Source organism: Amblyomma mixtum, chromosome 2, assembly GCF_055824585.1.
Source record: "Amblyomma mixtum isolate Tamu chromosome 2, ASM5582458v1, whole genome shotgun sequence".
Classification (NCBI taxonomy): domain Eukaryota; kingdom Metazoa; phylum Arthropoda; class Arachnida; order Ixodida; family Ixodidae; genus Amblyomma; species Amblyomma mixtum.
In genome coordinates, this window is record NC_143013.1 from 149,731,717 (window position 1) to 149,748,751 (window position 17,035).

Genomic DNA, 17,035 nt, shown 5'->3' on the forward strand with positions numbered 1-17,035 from the left:
AACATTCTTCTCGGCTGTATAGTGTTGTCCCAAAAGCGAGAAGGCCCAGAAAGTAGAAGGACTTCAATACGGCAAGCGTCACGAAATGCTAGACTCCCGGATATTGCAATTCTTTTCGTGAATTTATTTTATACGAACAATAGCGATGCGGGTTTACGCGCTCATATCAGGGTGATAAAAGGAGAAAACGCACTCAGAAACCACCCCATATATTAATCGTCGTTGTTTTACAGGATTATCGTAATTGTATTGAGCATCCGCATACAGCGTCTGACGACAGATATGCATCTCTGTAACAAAAGCCATACGCGTCACACTCGAAATAGTCACTCTAGTCTAGTAAGATTTAGAAACGAAGTACTCCAAAACATTTTTTTGCTGAGCAGCCGCACAAAAACAGTAATCCAACTATTATATGGCCACGAAAAACGTTTGAATTTGAGAAACCAAGTGAAATCGCTATATTACCCTAACAATTAAGAATTCTATTTTGGTCGTGCATTCGCAAAGAAAACGAGGTCGGCAGGTTTTTTCATTAGGCAGGAACATTTCGGCAGTCGCGTGCGAAGCCCCACGTTATGCAGGAATGTTATCAATTTGTCATGTGCGTTATATTATAAATGATCAAATGATCAAGCTTTCTGCTTGGCTCTGAGACTGGCGATGTTTAACTGCGAATGCGCCGTTCCATTTCAAGGCACCACCGTCGACGAAGTGTTCTGGTTCGTGTACGGCGAAGCCATGGGTTCACGGTCGCGGGGGTCACTTTGGGTGCTTGCGTTCCCAGGAGCATCCTTGAGAGTTGTGTGCCTTGTCAACGTGCCCTTGGTAATCACTTGCGTCTCCTGGGCGTTAAAAAAAAAAATTACGGAGTGCACTTAAGACTGGTTATGTACTTTGATGGCGAAAGCACTAAATGTTTTATCTATATTTTTCCTTCCTTTCCAATGACGTCCCTGCCCATTAGTATACAGTCATAAGGCAATGCATACAATAGGTTAATCTTTATTCCCAAAGAATCAATCCGGTTTTCTGGTGTATGGGTTCCATGCTCGTCTGGTAACGTCAGTGGGGGCTTTCTGGATCGCTTTCTCGGTTTCACTGCTAATGGGTCCTACAAACCTTTGTCTTTCAAAACTACCCTTTATTTCTTAAGTGAAGACGCCTTCTATATCTTCTGTAGCAAGGGTAGAAGGCCAAACAAATTGTTTGCCACATTAAGCGCCGACAGTTATGTTGAGTAGACAGCCGTTGCGCCAAGTAAATATTTTATCATTAGGCCTGACAGTAGCTAAACCGCGATTCCCTATCGGATCCGCCGCGGTGGCTCAGTGGTTATGGTGCTCGGCTGCTGACCCGAAAGACGCGGGTTTGATCCCGGCCGCGGCGGTTGAATTTCTTTGGAGGAGAAATTCTAGAGGCCCGTGTACTGTGCGATGTCAGTGCACGTTAAAGAACCCCAGGTGGTCGAAATTTCCGGAGCCCTCCACTACGGCGTCTCTCATAGCCTTAGTCGCTTTGGGACGTTAATCCCCATAAACCACCAACCAACCAACCAACCAACCTATCGGATGTAGACTTTCGCAGCCAATACATATAATATACACAGACCACTCGTGCGGGATGTTCTTATTGCAGTACTTAGAGTTTCGTGCTACAATGTACCACTATGCGATCTCGAAAACTAAAAACCCCGAAAAATTTACCCACAACAGCTTACAATCAATGCAAGACAGGGGCAAATTTCTGAGCTTGAAAGTTTATTAACAATTACAACGAGAAAAAATAACACAAGGATGATACAGTACTAAATGCCATGTTTTCAGACAACAGAGACACTGTCATTCTAATATCAACAAAACTCGATAGGCTAATGGTCAGCGGATGTTGCATTCAGTTAAGACTAATACAATCAACACTGTGCAGAAAACAACCACAAAATAAAACGACATATGATTCAACCCAATACAAAACTAATAAACAGTGCACAGCACACAATGGTAGACCGAAGGAGCAATTTATTTTGTCCTGAAATGTGAAGAGAGTCACACATTTCCAGAATTGGTTTGGTTTGGTTTATGTGGTTTAACGTCCCAAAGCGACCCAGGCTATGAGAGACGCTGTAGTTAAGGGGTCTGGAAATTTTGACCACCTGGAGCTCTTTAACGTGCACTGCAATCGCACAGTATACGGGCCTCTAGAATTTTGCCTTCATAGAAATTATACCGCCGCGACCGGGATCCAACCCGCGTCTTTCGGGTCAGCAGCAGAGCACCATGACCACTGAGCCACCGCGGCGGATATTTCAAGAATTTCTAATTTTTAGACATTGACCAACATAAATATCACATTTAATTATGCTGCCTTAAATAATATCAGAGGGGCTACACATTCGCTCTCAACTGAGGTCAATGGCGGTTTTGACTAGTTATTGAAAGATAAATGGTTAAGCAGCCTGAAACGAACCATTTTAGTTCATCAAACATAAGAAGCAAGTCAAGAGTCATTGAAAACAAGAAAGGAATAGGACAATGTTGTTTTATTTGTTATGTCGGTAAACACTATATGAATACTGTAATCGTTTCTACCTGAGTGCTAACTGAATAAAAAGGAGGAAAAATAAAACTAATAGCTCCCGGTGAAATATGAGCCGACGTCATCTAAACAACGCGTATGCTGCTGTACCAAATTAACTCTGCCGCCGTCTGTCCAACTTCCTGCTATCGAGTGCATTCGTGTTGCGTGCGCGCAGCGTTGACAGTGCTTATCTGCACCAACCTCGTCCAGAGCGGCGAGCACACAACGACTTGTAGTACCGCAAGTGCCACGCTGAACGAGATCGAAGGCCTGGGAGGCGGTTATGCGAGAAGACTCACGCTTCCTGCGGAATGAAGACTTCAAGAACCGCGGCCCTCGTTAAGCTACTTAGCAGACAAGAGGAAAAAGAGGGCGAGATGGAACACAAATATAAAAAAGGGCAACAGCCACTGAAAGTGAGGAAATCATACGAGATTGTTTTAACTTTTTTATTTGTGCTCTTTACGGGTGAAGAATTTGTAGCGGAAGCATTTTTTTTAACAGAAATACAAATGATTACGAAGTAGTAGAAAAGACAACCACATGACTCCAATTGCATCCGAACCTGCGACATCCGCACGTCGTGTACGGCACGATACCAACAAAGTTATGGCTGCCGCTGTCCAAATTTCTGTTTTGGAGTGTATGTTTGTGTAGCGTGTGTGTGTTCACCAACGCCATTCTGGAAAATAACGGTGGATATAAAACATCATGTAATACCGGAATGCTGGCTTGGAAAGTGACCCACCGAAGAGGGAGGCAGCTTTGCGGAAACGATCTTATGCCGCCTGTAGCATCAGCACTACCAGGACCGAGGGTTTCGCTAAGGTATTCAACATATAAATATACGTTATGCTGAAGGTTTCAACGGTATACTGCTTATGATAGAACCAAAAGTCATTTAAATCAAGGGAGACAAAGGAAATGATTTTTGTTTATTTTATTTATTGCTGTTGATCAATCTCAATCAAGCACTCCAATGATTTTGCACCTCGAACATAACTCGTTAGAAAGTAGAAAGAAAGATGTCGACATGCCGGTTGTCGTAAGGAGTAAGTCATATCCCTAACTTTGTTTGCTGATAGTCAGGATACCAGATGTTGTGAAAAGGTTCTTCTAAAGCTGCCTCCTTCCCCGCGCGACAGCTCCCTCGTGCCATTTGCGCAATACCAGGACGTCTACTTTCACCGCTAGGGATGAAGGTGACGCTGGTGGGAAATCTCAAGGTCAGGTAGCAAGTGACACGAAAACAGTCTGTGTAAAAAATGGGAAACCCGCCACAGCTGTCAACTAAGCACCGTACGCGACGTCTAGAGGTCGGAGGTTCGGATCCCTCCGGCAGCATGTGGTTTCCTAGTGTTCTAATTTATAATCAATTTTCTTTCAGGAAAAAATGTTTACAAAGTTTCCCTTCTATCAGTACCACAAGTATAAAAAAATTGCGCAATACCTTTCTTTTTTTTCAGCTACTGTTGACTTCCTTCATATGCATGTCGTAACGAGTCCCTCATTTCCCTACCTTTGGCTGCACAGCAGCTTAACGATGACATCGGTTGCGGGGGAGTTCATACTCTATGTACCATAAGAGGTTTGTCGCACAGCTTCCGCCCTCACTGCTGGATCGCGCTCCTCGTGGCACTTGCGTGAAAACAGAACTTTCTACGTGCACGACTACGATTGAGGGTGTCGCTGGTGAACACTCTCAAGGTTAGGTTACCAGAACCCGAATGCAATCGAAAGTAGAAGACTGTACAGCGGCTTCCATAACACAATTCGTATAGCATCGTAGGCGACATATGGTCGTCGTGCGTTCGTGCCCCAATCACGGTAGGCGGCTGCGTATTCTACTTTGCAATCGATTCCTATTCAGGTAAAAAAGCATGAAAAACGGATTAATAATTTTTCTATTCATCACCCCTAAAAATAAAAAAAATGAGAGGACACTAAAGCTCCGCCTTAAGGGTATGACGCGATAGCGCAGTGGGTTGATTCCCACGTATTCAGAAGGTCGTTTTCTATTTCACTACATTCATATATCCCTGGGAGTCCTCATAGCCCTCCTGGAGCAGTTGTGCAGCGGTTAAGCAACGTGCCTCTGCCTTGCAATGGCAAGTGCTCCCAGCACTGGGCCTTGTGCTGCCCAGGCTGCTGTTCCCAAGCGACCAACCATTAATTAAACTGACAGGTTTGCTTCCTATCCGGTGAGCAAGTTGTGATGGCACTACGAGATTACATGTTTTAGGTGTCCCACCTGCCTCCTAGGCTGCTCTCCGGGTAGCAGCTGCCAAATTTTGTGCTCACAACTTCGACGCTGGCGCCAACAAAGCCGACACCGGATTTTCCGGAGAACGGGGTATTTAACGCTATCGCGGTCAAAACATTCCTTGGTTTGAGTGATAGTTCCTTCCTTGGTGAGTAAGTCACAACGAACAGCGCAGTTCTCTGCTCTTGTCAGCTGAATATTGTGCTCCATGATTCACTCGATATTAAACACGTGCCGCGGGACTGGGGGATGGGAAAAATTATCCCCACGGAAGAAGTCGCGTCCTCTCTAGTTCAATAGTGGCCCGCTTTAATGACTTTTTGTAAACGTATATCAATAAAACAAATTTTGTATTCTCTGATTACATCATCATGCATAAAATCATCATCATGATATTATATTATATCTTGTTATGCGATAACTTTACTCGGTTTACTTAGACCAGTTTTCGTAGTAATTATTCTTGCGACGCATACTTTGCTGTCTATATCAGGCGTCTTCACTCCTGCTTCAGTGAAAGTCATTTCATCTATTTCCTTCTTCTATATCTTGTGAAGGATTTGGTGAATATTCCTGATGGTGATTTTCTTGACATTCGTTATTAAATTGCTGTTTTCTGTTTTTGATTCAATTCCAGGCATTGTAAGCTATTGCATTCAGTTCCTCTACTTATTAAAATCTTACTTCTATCCCCACTCCACTCAGAAATGATGAAATGCATTTTTCTTGCGCCTTCCCTTGTCTCAGCTTACTCAGATAAATTTCCATTGAAGGTCTCATTTAACATTCGGCGCTTTTCCACCATTGCACTGTTTACCACCCTACCACATCTTTCTACTTTATAACACAGAAAAACTATTTTGCTTGCATTAAAGATTGGTAGCAGAAGTGGATGACTTGGCTTACAGTGAGAAAGAGGAGTCTGGTAACCCTTCATGCCCATAGTAATAGTTAATTTTTATTATGTCATTGCCAATGCATCATGCAATGTCTTCATTTTAGTTGTTGAAGCAATGAACTGTTTTTATTTGTGGTGATCTTACTTAGGACACCGATATAACATCGTGTATCCCCCTGACCACCGTCTTGCTTCGTTCCGCTGGAAAGTACAATTAGCGTCTCGTTTCACAGAACCTCTTGTTTATTTTGTGCATTAACCTCTTCATGCGAAAGCTTTTTGATATATTGGAAATATTTACTCGCCAAAGAGCTTCTTTGCCAAACATGTAACCCGAAAATGCATTAAGATATCGCGCGCATGTGCGGTTCTTGAATAATGAGACAGTTTCCACGCATTATATAGGAAGCCAGGGCCCAGTGAACTCAATGGGCCTGAGGGTGGCTCGTGATACTTAACCAATGCCCCTAGACATAAAATATTTTAACGTGACAAAAATGACGTCCTGAGTACCATGAGCATAAATTAACCTAAAGCCACAATTAGCGGGCCAGAAAGCCAAGAAGCATTTTATTGACCCTGCGTGGCTGATCCTGAGTACCTACCCCGCAACAACTATCAATCGCGCACCGCTTCCATTTCATGGTCCAAGAAAGCCAGCAAGCTTTACGGTGGTACCAAACATCAACGACCGCTGACCGCTCAGCGAGGATTTTGTTTTCACTGGGGCGGAAGGCGACCATAGTCACCTTCGTCTACTTCTGTGTGGGCAGAGAGAGAAAGGAGTTTTAATTATTAATGTTCCTAACCATTACCAGTTCTTCCACAACGCTTGCATTGAGTGCGATAGCCCAGTTATCGACTTTCCTTCTTCTACTACTTCAACACAGGAGTCTTCCGTTTTTCACTGCCGCTTTTTTTTTGCTATCTGAACATATTCTCCTAATTTTACATGTTATTCAATGTCTGTAATGACTCACCGACACTAGGATATTGTCACGAAAAGAAGTTTGACTTGCATCTCAGGTGATTATTGCATTAAATAAAGAGCTAAGAAAGTTTACGGATAAGCGTGTCTAGTTTTACCAGCTCGAAATGCTAACCGACATACCCCGATGTCCTCACTGCGCACATGTGAAGTGGTTTTCATTGCATTGTTGTTGTTAATAATGTGGCAGCTAAAATATCTTTGTTGCGTTATTGTGTACGGTGTAGTTTAAAAAGGGTGCAAAATTTTGAGGGAAATCCTGCCGTCCATAGTTTCTGTCCTGCTTCATTTTCCTGGCCATGTTCAACCACAATGCACAGTACGAAGACTGAGCAGAGAGTGATGCATTCCTTTCTGTGACATGTGTCTGCCTTTTCTGCTTCGACGTATTGTCAGGACGAAGAGCATTTTCTAAAAAAAATAACTAGACCCTATATCAATCGATTGAACGATTGAAATTTGTTTTGGGAGGAATCCACAAGGTCACTGAGGGGGGAAATGGATAAAAAATAGGCTCATTTTGTACCAGTTTCGTTTTTTATCTTAGGGACCGCCAGAAATATGTCGTCAAAAAATTTGGGGGGTTCTGACAAGAGCACAGCAGGGTCAAGTCTTAGTGTGTAAGTGCCGTTTACGGCCCCATTTTCCTGGGCTTCCTTTCATTCATAAATCCATGCGGAACCAAGTGATTACATTTTCGTCTAGAATACTGATACAATCTTACCGGTACACGCCTATGATCCATGATTCTTTTTTTTAAATTCTGACTGACGTCTCGGAATAGCGAAGGTTTTTCTGTTTCCAACATTTTTTCTTTATTCTTTGTGCAGATATAGTCCGCTTAACAGCGCAATTAGTGGCGCATCTCGCCAAGCCCGCTCTCAGCAGTCACCCTGGCACGTGTTCGAGACGTGGTATATCGGTACTGACCACTTGCTTTCTATTACCGTCTATAGAATCGCCGTCCAGACTAAGCCGCATTCCTTCTCAACTTAATGAACGTTGCACGCAGTCAAAGCTATATATTTTTATTTTTTGTTGCCGTCATTTAGATACCTAGCTCTCATTTGGAGTCCCCAAATCAATACCCATGAGGTATTTTAAGCAAACAGCTACGTGGAATTAGCGCATTTCTCATGATCGACTCTTTATCGCACCATTATTTTGCGGCGGAGCTGTTGAATACGCCTCGGATGTCCTTTTATAAAGATGAAGCTTGACCCACCTGCTTTCTCGCTGTTGCTGCCATACGTCCAGTAACCGTGAAACCCGTGAGGCGTTCGTAATGCACCGTGGCCGCTTTGGATTTCTGCAAAAATGTGGTAAAGAGAACACATTAAGCGGAACCTGTCTCTACAGCGCTCTAGGAATCCATGAACAGGGCGATTCACATTGCAAGTTCTTACAGTTTTCAAGCTTTCACATAAAGTCCGCCCCGCCGTAGTGGCTCAGTGGTTGCGGCGCTCGGCTGCTGACCCGAAAGACGCGGGTTCGATCTCGGCCTCGGCGGCCGAATTTCGATGGAGGCGAAATCCTAGAGGACCGTGTGCTGTTCGATGTCAGTGAAAGTTAAAGAAGCCCAGGTGGTAGAAATTTCCGAAGCTCTTCACTACGGCGTCCCTCATAGCTTGAGTCGCTTTGGGACGTTAAACCCCCAAAACCAATAAACCAAACATAAACTCCATCACAAGAGATCCTCGGCAGTCGCGTATAAGTTGACAACCAATAGCTTATAAAGAGAAGATATCAAACGAAAGCAACAGGCAAAGGCATATCATTGGTGATGAAATATTTCCTGTGCATATATGTCTGCGTAACGGGATAGGTTCTGAGTTGCATCCTGTATTGCTTTAATCTACATCTATGTTTATAGGTAATCAATATACTTTTAAAATAGGAGAATCCATGCTACATTTTATTTCAACATGCATCGCAGAGTAGGCGTAGCCCGTACCATGCGGAGAAGAAGAACACCTTGGAAAGTGTGTTTATTTTTTACCGTGCAACCGATTCGCCGTCTGAGTGATATCTCGGACATCACAATGATCGACCACTGCGATGGAGCCTGTGTCGTGATGTGGAGAGGAGCAACTTTTTAACAGCTTTCCCTGATTTGAGGTTGTTCTTGAGCGTGTTTTTGACCGATAACGTGAGAGAACGCTAGGAGCCCCATGAAAAAAAAATAAAACGGAGGGGTCCTGCGCCTTTTCTAAAACTAGCTGATTAGTGGACAAGGTGTGGCGTCATAAGATCACGTGGCATGGTCGAGGGTAGTGGCGGGCTCGGCAAAGTTCATTTACATACGTCGCGGAGGCGGAGCTCAAGTGACATCTAAGCCCCAGGGACATCAGTAAGGCTGCGAAACTGAAGCGCCAAAATTAAGTGTGCGTACAAACACAAGAGAAAAATAATTACTAACGTATTTGTAATTCATAACCATTTAAAACACAAGTTTCACTCTTCGTTCTCAAAATGTTTGAATTCTGTCAATTTGGTTCGAATGTGTTACCTTTTTATACAATAATAGATATGTTCGCGTTCCCTAAAAGGAACAGCCAGCGGCACCAGTGCCATCAGCCATCCTGCGGCCTATTACGCCGCTAGCTAACTCTACTACCGGCCTTGGCCGGCGTACCTTGTGGTCTCCTGACAATGTTGTGTGCGGCTGCTCGCGTTTATCAGGTTCAGTATCAAGTGCTTGGCTACTTTTTTTTGTCCCCTTGCTACGTTGTAATAGGCTACGTGTGCGCGCTTTTTTTCCCCCTATACCAGCTACAGTTCCAATCGTAAGGTTCTGACGCTGCTGCCTTCAGAAAAACGGTGCTGTTCGAGCCGAAAAGGCAAAGCACGCGATGAAGTGGTACTCCGTAGGAAAGTGTCAGTGAGAGCTGCTCTGCTGGCATCACATTGCAACGGAAGGGTGCTACAGTCACTTTGGTACTGTAGTATGCCGTTTCCACTGAGTGTCTTTAAGCGAAAAATGTCCGCCCCCACATAATCTGAAACGAGGTCTAATTTCACTGGATAAATGCAGCGCAACTTACACATTCCTATGCCATTTATGCACAGGAGGCTCGTGCACAGTTTAAACTTGTTTCGTGGGTTAGTTCAGCAACCTCTTGTGCCGCTGTTCCGAGTAACGTGTACTATGGTTTTCAACTAATAAATTGACTCCGGTTAAAATTTTTGCTTTTGTCACTTTTTGTGTTAGCTACACTCAATCGGGAGAATTGTATCACAAACCATTGCTTGCCAGTTCGGGTGCTCAAGAAGGGCTCTCAAACGAGAAGCTGTGACTATTACTGCAACTTCTAATTGTACCTCCGGGCATAAACACAATTTTGGGGCGGTTGGTACATTAATACCGTGAACTTGGGCGCGACACACGACACAGAGACGAAGAAATAAGGCACAACGAAAGAATACGCGATGAACTAAGACAGTACACCGGACACTATTTTATTAGTCCGCGCTCGTTGTGCCTTCTTCCTCCGCCTTTAGCTCGTGTGTCGCGCTGAACCTCGAGACGTTCGATGATTTCTTTCCCCCGCCAAAAATCACCTGGCTATTGCCTCACGTTTCTTTTTATATTATTATGACTTCATTGTTTAGTTGCCCACACACTTCGAAGAGGGCAGTGGCTCCGCACCATAAGCCGCAATGTTTTGAACGTATGGGCTTCTATGGAAGCAGCACTGCCTCGGGCTGGGCGTCAGTTGCCAGGCGTTCTTGGTGGTCTGCGTACGGGTCTAGACAGCTCCGCGTATCAGGTTGGAATAGAACCAGAGTAAAAGCCGCGTCTGTCTGCTGCAGTGTAAAACCCCCGCAAGCTGAGAAGGCGACCACGGAAGTATGCCGCTGAAGATGGACTATGGGCGGCTGCATAGGTTCAGCGCATGAGCCGAGAAGCAATGAGGAAGGAGGTGAAGCACGGCTAGCAGACATCAGATTTTAATGCTATCGCACTCTAAACGCGTAGTGTAATTACGTGAACCCCTAATTTTTTCTCACTTAAGCTTAGTCGGCAGTATTATTTCAATAATAGTATACATCTCGCTTTTCATTTCAATCTTCGAAATAACGGCACAAAATACCCGTGGGCCGAAGACAAGGAATGAACACCATCATCAATACGCGTACTTAAAAAGCTTGAAAAAAAAAGCCAAAATGAGGCAGAATATGCGCTCGGAATCGTACGGAGGCAGCAAGCTAACAATAAAGAAATAGAGTCACAAGTGTCCTGTAGATCCTCAAGGAAGTCTATGGTATTCACATCGTACAAGAGCTTCAATATAACCGCCTTTTTTTACGACCTCTCATGTAGAAACCTTACATTGGCCGATGGAATGTGAACGTAGTTCTAATCCGATCTAATCTAGTTCTAAGCTGCGCTCGGCATTCTGCAACACGCTGCTGCCCTCCGCATCCTTCTACCGGACGACTGCACCACTCTGCCCGACTGTTCGACGCGTATAATTTACCAAGTTCTCGCGCTTTCGTAGTGCACTCCAGGGCAGGTCCTCATCTGCAGTGCAGGCTCCTCGTCCGCTCCCACTCTGGCCATGCCACGGGCAGCGTGCTCAGAGTATAATTCCGGATTTTTCTCCAATCCGCTTCCAGTCCTAGAAACACGCATCCCCAACGCCACGTAAAAGACGGGCCGCCCGAGCACAGGCCCTTCCAAGAGTCCTGTCCGGTTGCTCGGAGAACCGACGTGTACACAACGGAAACACGCTTCTTATTCCCAGCGTTCAGTGGATGTGGCGGTGTTCCCAGACAAACGTGTGATACCTGCCTGGCAGCTTCCATCGGTGCAATCTATGACTCAACCCGCGTAGATAAGTCGGTACTACTGGCCATTACACATGGTTTTTGTAAGCCCCTCTGAAGTGGGAGCAGGTAGGCTTTCATTAGGGATATTTAGAGTAGGGACTCTATATATAACCAACCCTTATATATAGCCTTCATTGATTACGAGAAAGCATTTGACTCAGTGGAAACCTCAGCTGTCATGCAGGCATTGCGGAATCAGGGTGTGGAAGAGTGTTATGTGAAAATATTGGAAGATAATTATAACGATTGCAAAGCTACTATAGTTCTCCATAAAGCAGCAATAAAATTCCAATACGGAAAGGTGTCAGGCAGGGAGACACGATCTCGCCATTGCTCTTCACTGCCTGCTTACAGGAGGTATTCCGGGGACTGCAATGGGAGCAGTTAGGGATGAGAGTTAATGAAGAATACCTGAGTAATTTGCGATTCGTTGATGACATTGCCTTGCTAAGCCACTCAGGACAAGAACTGCAAAGCATGATCAATAACTTAGACAGGCAGAGCAGAACGGTGGGGCTAAGAATTAACATGCAGAAAACCAAAGTAATCTTCAACAGCCTAGCAAGGGAACAGCAGTTCGGAATTGGTAGTGAGGTGCTGGAAGTAGTAAGAGAATATGTCTACTTAGGGTAGGTAGTGACCGCAGATCCGCATCATGAGAGGGAAATAACTAGAAGAATAAGAATGGGGTGGAGCGCATATGGCAGGTTCTCTGAGATCATGATTGGTAGCTTACCAATATCCCTGAAGAGGAAAGTATACAACAGCTGTATCCTACCCGTACTCACCTATGGGACAGAAACGTGGAGGCTAACAAAGAGGGTTCAGATTAAGTTAAGAACAACGCAGCGAGATATGGAAAGGAAAATGATAGGTGTAACGTTAAGAGATCGGAAGAGGGCGGAGTGGGTGAGGGAACAAACTCGGGTTAATGATATCTTAGTTGAAATCAAGAGGAAGAAATGGGCTTGGGCAGGGCATGTAATGCGAAGGCAAGATAACCGCTGGTCCTTAAGGGTAACGGAGTGGATTCCAAGTGAAAGCAAACGTAGCAGGGGACGGGAGAAAGTTAGGTGGGCGGATCAGATTAAGAAGTTTGCGGGGATACAGTGGCGGCAACTGACAAAGGACAGGGTTGATTGGAGAGACATCGGAGAGGCCTTTGCCCTGCAGTGGGTGTAGTCAGGCTGATGATGATGATGAGAGTAGGGACCCCAAGCCTTGTCTCCCGAGAAGCTTGAGGTGTGGAAATGCGCATGCGCAGAACGTAAAGCAAGCCCTGCATATTGGGTTAACGTAAGCGACGATAGCTATTAGTTTTAGAATCGAGGGCCCCAAGGAAATAGCGGGCCCCAGCGCTACGTACGAGTGCGCCGGTGTGTTTTAGAATAGGGGTCTCCCATACGCAGCGGGTCCAGGCTACCGTTTGTCGATCGCAGCGTAACTACGGCAAGTCAAGAAGATACTCTTAAAAAAAGATTTTATAATATACTTTGATTTCTTCGTCAGAAACTTATTATTTCAGACACACTATTTAACAGTAAAAATTATAAGTGTGTGTTTTACTGAGGCGGAAAACCACATCCGAGCGTCCCAGTCATCTCCATGGCGACGAAACAATGCGTACTCGCTAAGCCTAGCAGCTGGGTAAACACAGAAACAATGTGAAAATTTAGCTGATTTCATCGCTAAAATTTTGTGGTGCTGGCATCTTCAGAGAAAACGAAAGCTTCGTAAGCCTTTCGTTTGCCGTGAACTTAGAACACAGAATAGCGGCGACAACGAATCGGTGGTGAAGCGAGAGGCCCCACTTTGACGGGCGCCGCGTGAACGTGGAGCCGCACTGGGACGCACACCTGTTTGAACCTCGCGCGCTTTCTGATGTCAAACGACGCGTACTCACTAATCCTAGCAGCTCTGCAAACACGGAAGCAATCTGAAAATCTGTGGTGTTTTATCGATCAAATGTTGTGATTCAGACAAGTTTAGACAAAGCGAAAGCTTTGTGCGCCTTCAGTTTGCCGTGAACGTGGGGCACAGCGTTGCGACAGCGACGAATCGGCGGTGTAGCGAGAGGCCCCGCTTCGAAGGGCGCCGCCATGTTGCCTGAACGTAAAGCAGCGTTGGGGTGCACGCTATTTCAGAAAAACAGCGTTCGCCGCTAACGTTAACCCATCACGCAAAAAGGGCTTTGGGTTCTGCGCATGCGCACTTCGACGCCTAAACTTTTTGGGGCCCCCGAAACCTGGGGCCGCCTATTATAAAGGTCTCTAATAAAGAACTTTAGAATAGGGGGCCGCAAAACAATGGCGGAACACAACGATACGGATCCGTACACGGTTGACCTTTAGAACAGAGGTTTGGTCTACGCAGCACATCCAGGATTGGATTCGTCGACTGTAACACCATTACGGCCGAGAAGAGAGATAAGAAAATAAAAATAAATGCAGGCAAATGTTTTTGTTTCATATATGTGGTCAACTTCAGACAGCACTAACGTCGCATATAATAACCGAAACAAACGCAACATTCAAGGAGCTGCTTTCACCTTTTTTGCTGGAATACTTGCCACACGCATCGTCATCTCGGCCCAAAACGTGCACGGGTAACTCACGCAAATGTGATTATTTTTAGTTGTGTTAGCGTCGGAATGAATACAAATTACTGCACAAATAATATAAATGGTTGGGTTTCAACAAACCTAAACCGAGTAGCACGTGCGAAAGCGCTTGAGGCAACACCACCGCAAAGGGAACCGCCTGCAAGATCAAGGTGAGAGTTCAAGGTCCAAAGGTCAGAAGTTAAGGCTTCACTACTGAAGCAGTAATTTTGCACTTAAGAGTCATGTTAACATAATGTCTATTTTTATGACCACTTATTGGACCAAAGTTGTTGACCTGTGAGGACCTTCCGCGCTTTCTGATATCACGCGACGCGTCCCGGCTAAGCCTAAACGTTTTGTAAATATGGAAAGATTCTGAAAATTTGGTCTCTTTCATCGCAAAAATTTAGTCGTGTGGGCATCTTTAGCGCCCTTTGTTTGTACTGAAAATGAGACTCAGAGTAGCGCCAATGACGAAACGGTGGTGAAGGAAGCAACCCTGCTTCGACAGGCGCCGCCATATTGCTTGAACTTAGAGCGGCCTTGGAGAGCATGCTATTTGGCAAAATAGCTTTCGCCTCAGACGTTAAACAAGACTCTAAACGTGTCTTACTTTCTGCCCATACCAATTTCGAGGCCCCATGTTTTTGGGGTCCCCTATTCTAGAACGCCCTATTTTTTCAAAACAGTGAGCGCCACGAAGCCGCTGTACAATCAGACAACATGGCGGCGTCCGTCAGATTGGGGCCTCTCGCTTCACCCCCGATTCGTCTTCTCCGCTACGCTGTGCCTTACATTCGCGGCAAAAGAAAGGCGCATGAATCTTTTGGTTTCCCTGAAGATGCCGACGCCACAAAATTTTAACAATGAAATCCGCCAACTTTTCTGATTGCGTCGGTGTCTGCAGAGCAGCTAGGCTGAGCGATTGTGTGTCGTCTGACGTTATAAATCGCGAGAGGTTCAAATAGGTTAACAATTTTGGTACAAAAAGCGCTGACAAATAATTTTCATTGCCTTAAGTTGCATCATTTTAACAATAATTTTTTATTTATATGGACGTAAAAAAACCAGAAAATCAATAAATTTGAGAGAATTAATACTCCATGTTACAGAGGAGATTGCGTTTTGCTTGTCAAATAATCCATAAAAAAAAGGTAAAAAGTGTTCCTTCTATGTTTCCTTTGTTTCGGTTATTATATAGGACTTTTGCTGCCGGCAAGTTGATAGATATATGAGAAAAAAAGTATTTCGTGTGTTTCTTTTTATTCCTGAGCATTTTTGTGCATGACCATTGGCGCTTCAGTGAATGAACCCAAGCATGGCGCAGCCGCATAGAGGAAACCCTTATTTTAAAACTCATCGATGTACGTTTCCGTGTCATTGGGGCCCGATTTTGCCTTGGGACCCGTATTCTAAAACTCCCTATTCACACGTATTTCAAGTTGCGTGCAGACATGAGTGGGGAACCTCACTCTTCGCACACCCTCGCGCGGGCGCTTCCTGCCTTACCACCAGCCAATGCTCCAATGCCTTACCACCAGCGAAACGCTTTTTTTTGCCCAAGAGAGCAAGGCCTTCATTTCGCAAACGTAATGAATTCAAGCGCCACCTTGCTCCACGTAGCAGCGCCATTGAACGCAAAGGACCGCTTTACTCGGAGCTTGAGCACAGCCGGACGCAACGTACAGAACTGGTTCCAAAAGCGAAGCACACGGCGACACCGATGAGCAGCACGACCACGATGGAGAACACAATGACGTTGTTCCCCTCGACGCGTTTCTTCCAGGTGGCGAAGTGAACGTCAGGTTCAGCAGGCTCTTCGGACATCCGAGGCGGACTCCTCAGCTTGAGCACGTACACGGGCCTGGGAGAGGTGAAAGTTGTCTTTGAGTATAGTGTTACGCCGTAGCCTCCCACGGATGCGTCATCAATGCCTCTATTGTTTAGTGCAAAAGCACAATTCCAACCATGCGCAAGAATATTGTCTAGTTTTGTCCTCCCAACTAACCAGAGCTTACCTAAGTAATTCAGCAAGCTCGGGTGAGTTCAGGGGAGCGTCGCGCAAGCTGCAGACAATGGGAGGAAGCTGGGGTAAGTTTGGAGGTACGTTGCGCCAGCTGTGACCAATGAAAGCCGGGTGGCAGTTAAATGATTGATTAGTCGCGAGCGCCTGCTCGCGATGAGGAACCTGGGTCGCACAATCCCTACCGGTGGCTGTGCTAGAAAGAGCTACCGCTACGCCACTGCCACGAATTATAAATGTAGACAATGTCCAATTTTGCATATATGGGAATTAACCAACAAAGATCTTAATGTTCGAGCTTAAGTGTCCCTTGCTTTTACATGGTAGCTCCCCATAACTGCGTTAAACCCATGCCGCATTTTTTGATACCACGAAAATTACTTAAGCGCCAAAACAATTTTCGAGCTTTGTCACCTATTAAAACTGAATATTTTCACGAAGGTTTGAAATGCCTGTTTATTAGCGCTCTGGGTTGATGCCAGCCGCCACGTTATAATAACAATACACAAAATGTTATTTATTTATTTATTTATTTATTTATTTATTTATTTATTTATTTATTTATTTATTTATTTATTTATTTATTTATTTATTTATTTATTTATTTATTTATACACGTTCCCACAGCGCCCTGCTGGGCATTATTGTAAGGGAAATGCTTGAAATACGATGGAATACAGACATTCAGTGCACTATACAAAATATATAAAGTATGTAAATGAAACAAACACTGCAGAACTTTATTAATAAATCTTTGAAGGAGAGTATACAGCATACAAAATAGATGCATAATAAAATTGGGGAAGAATGCAACAATCCAGCTGTGTCAAGATCTAAAAATGTTGTCATGT

General features: G+C 44.8%; 1 pseudogene; it reads right to left on the minus strand.

Annotated features, from left to right (window-relative positions):
• Nucleotides 1-632: 632 nt before the first annotated feature.
• LOC149361242 (uncharacterized) overlaps nt 633-17,035 on the minus strand; it is a 37,612-nt pseudogene continuing 21,209 nt past the window's right edge.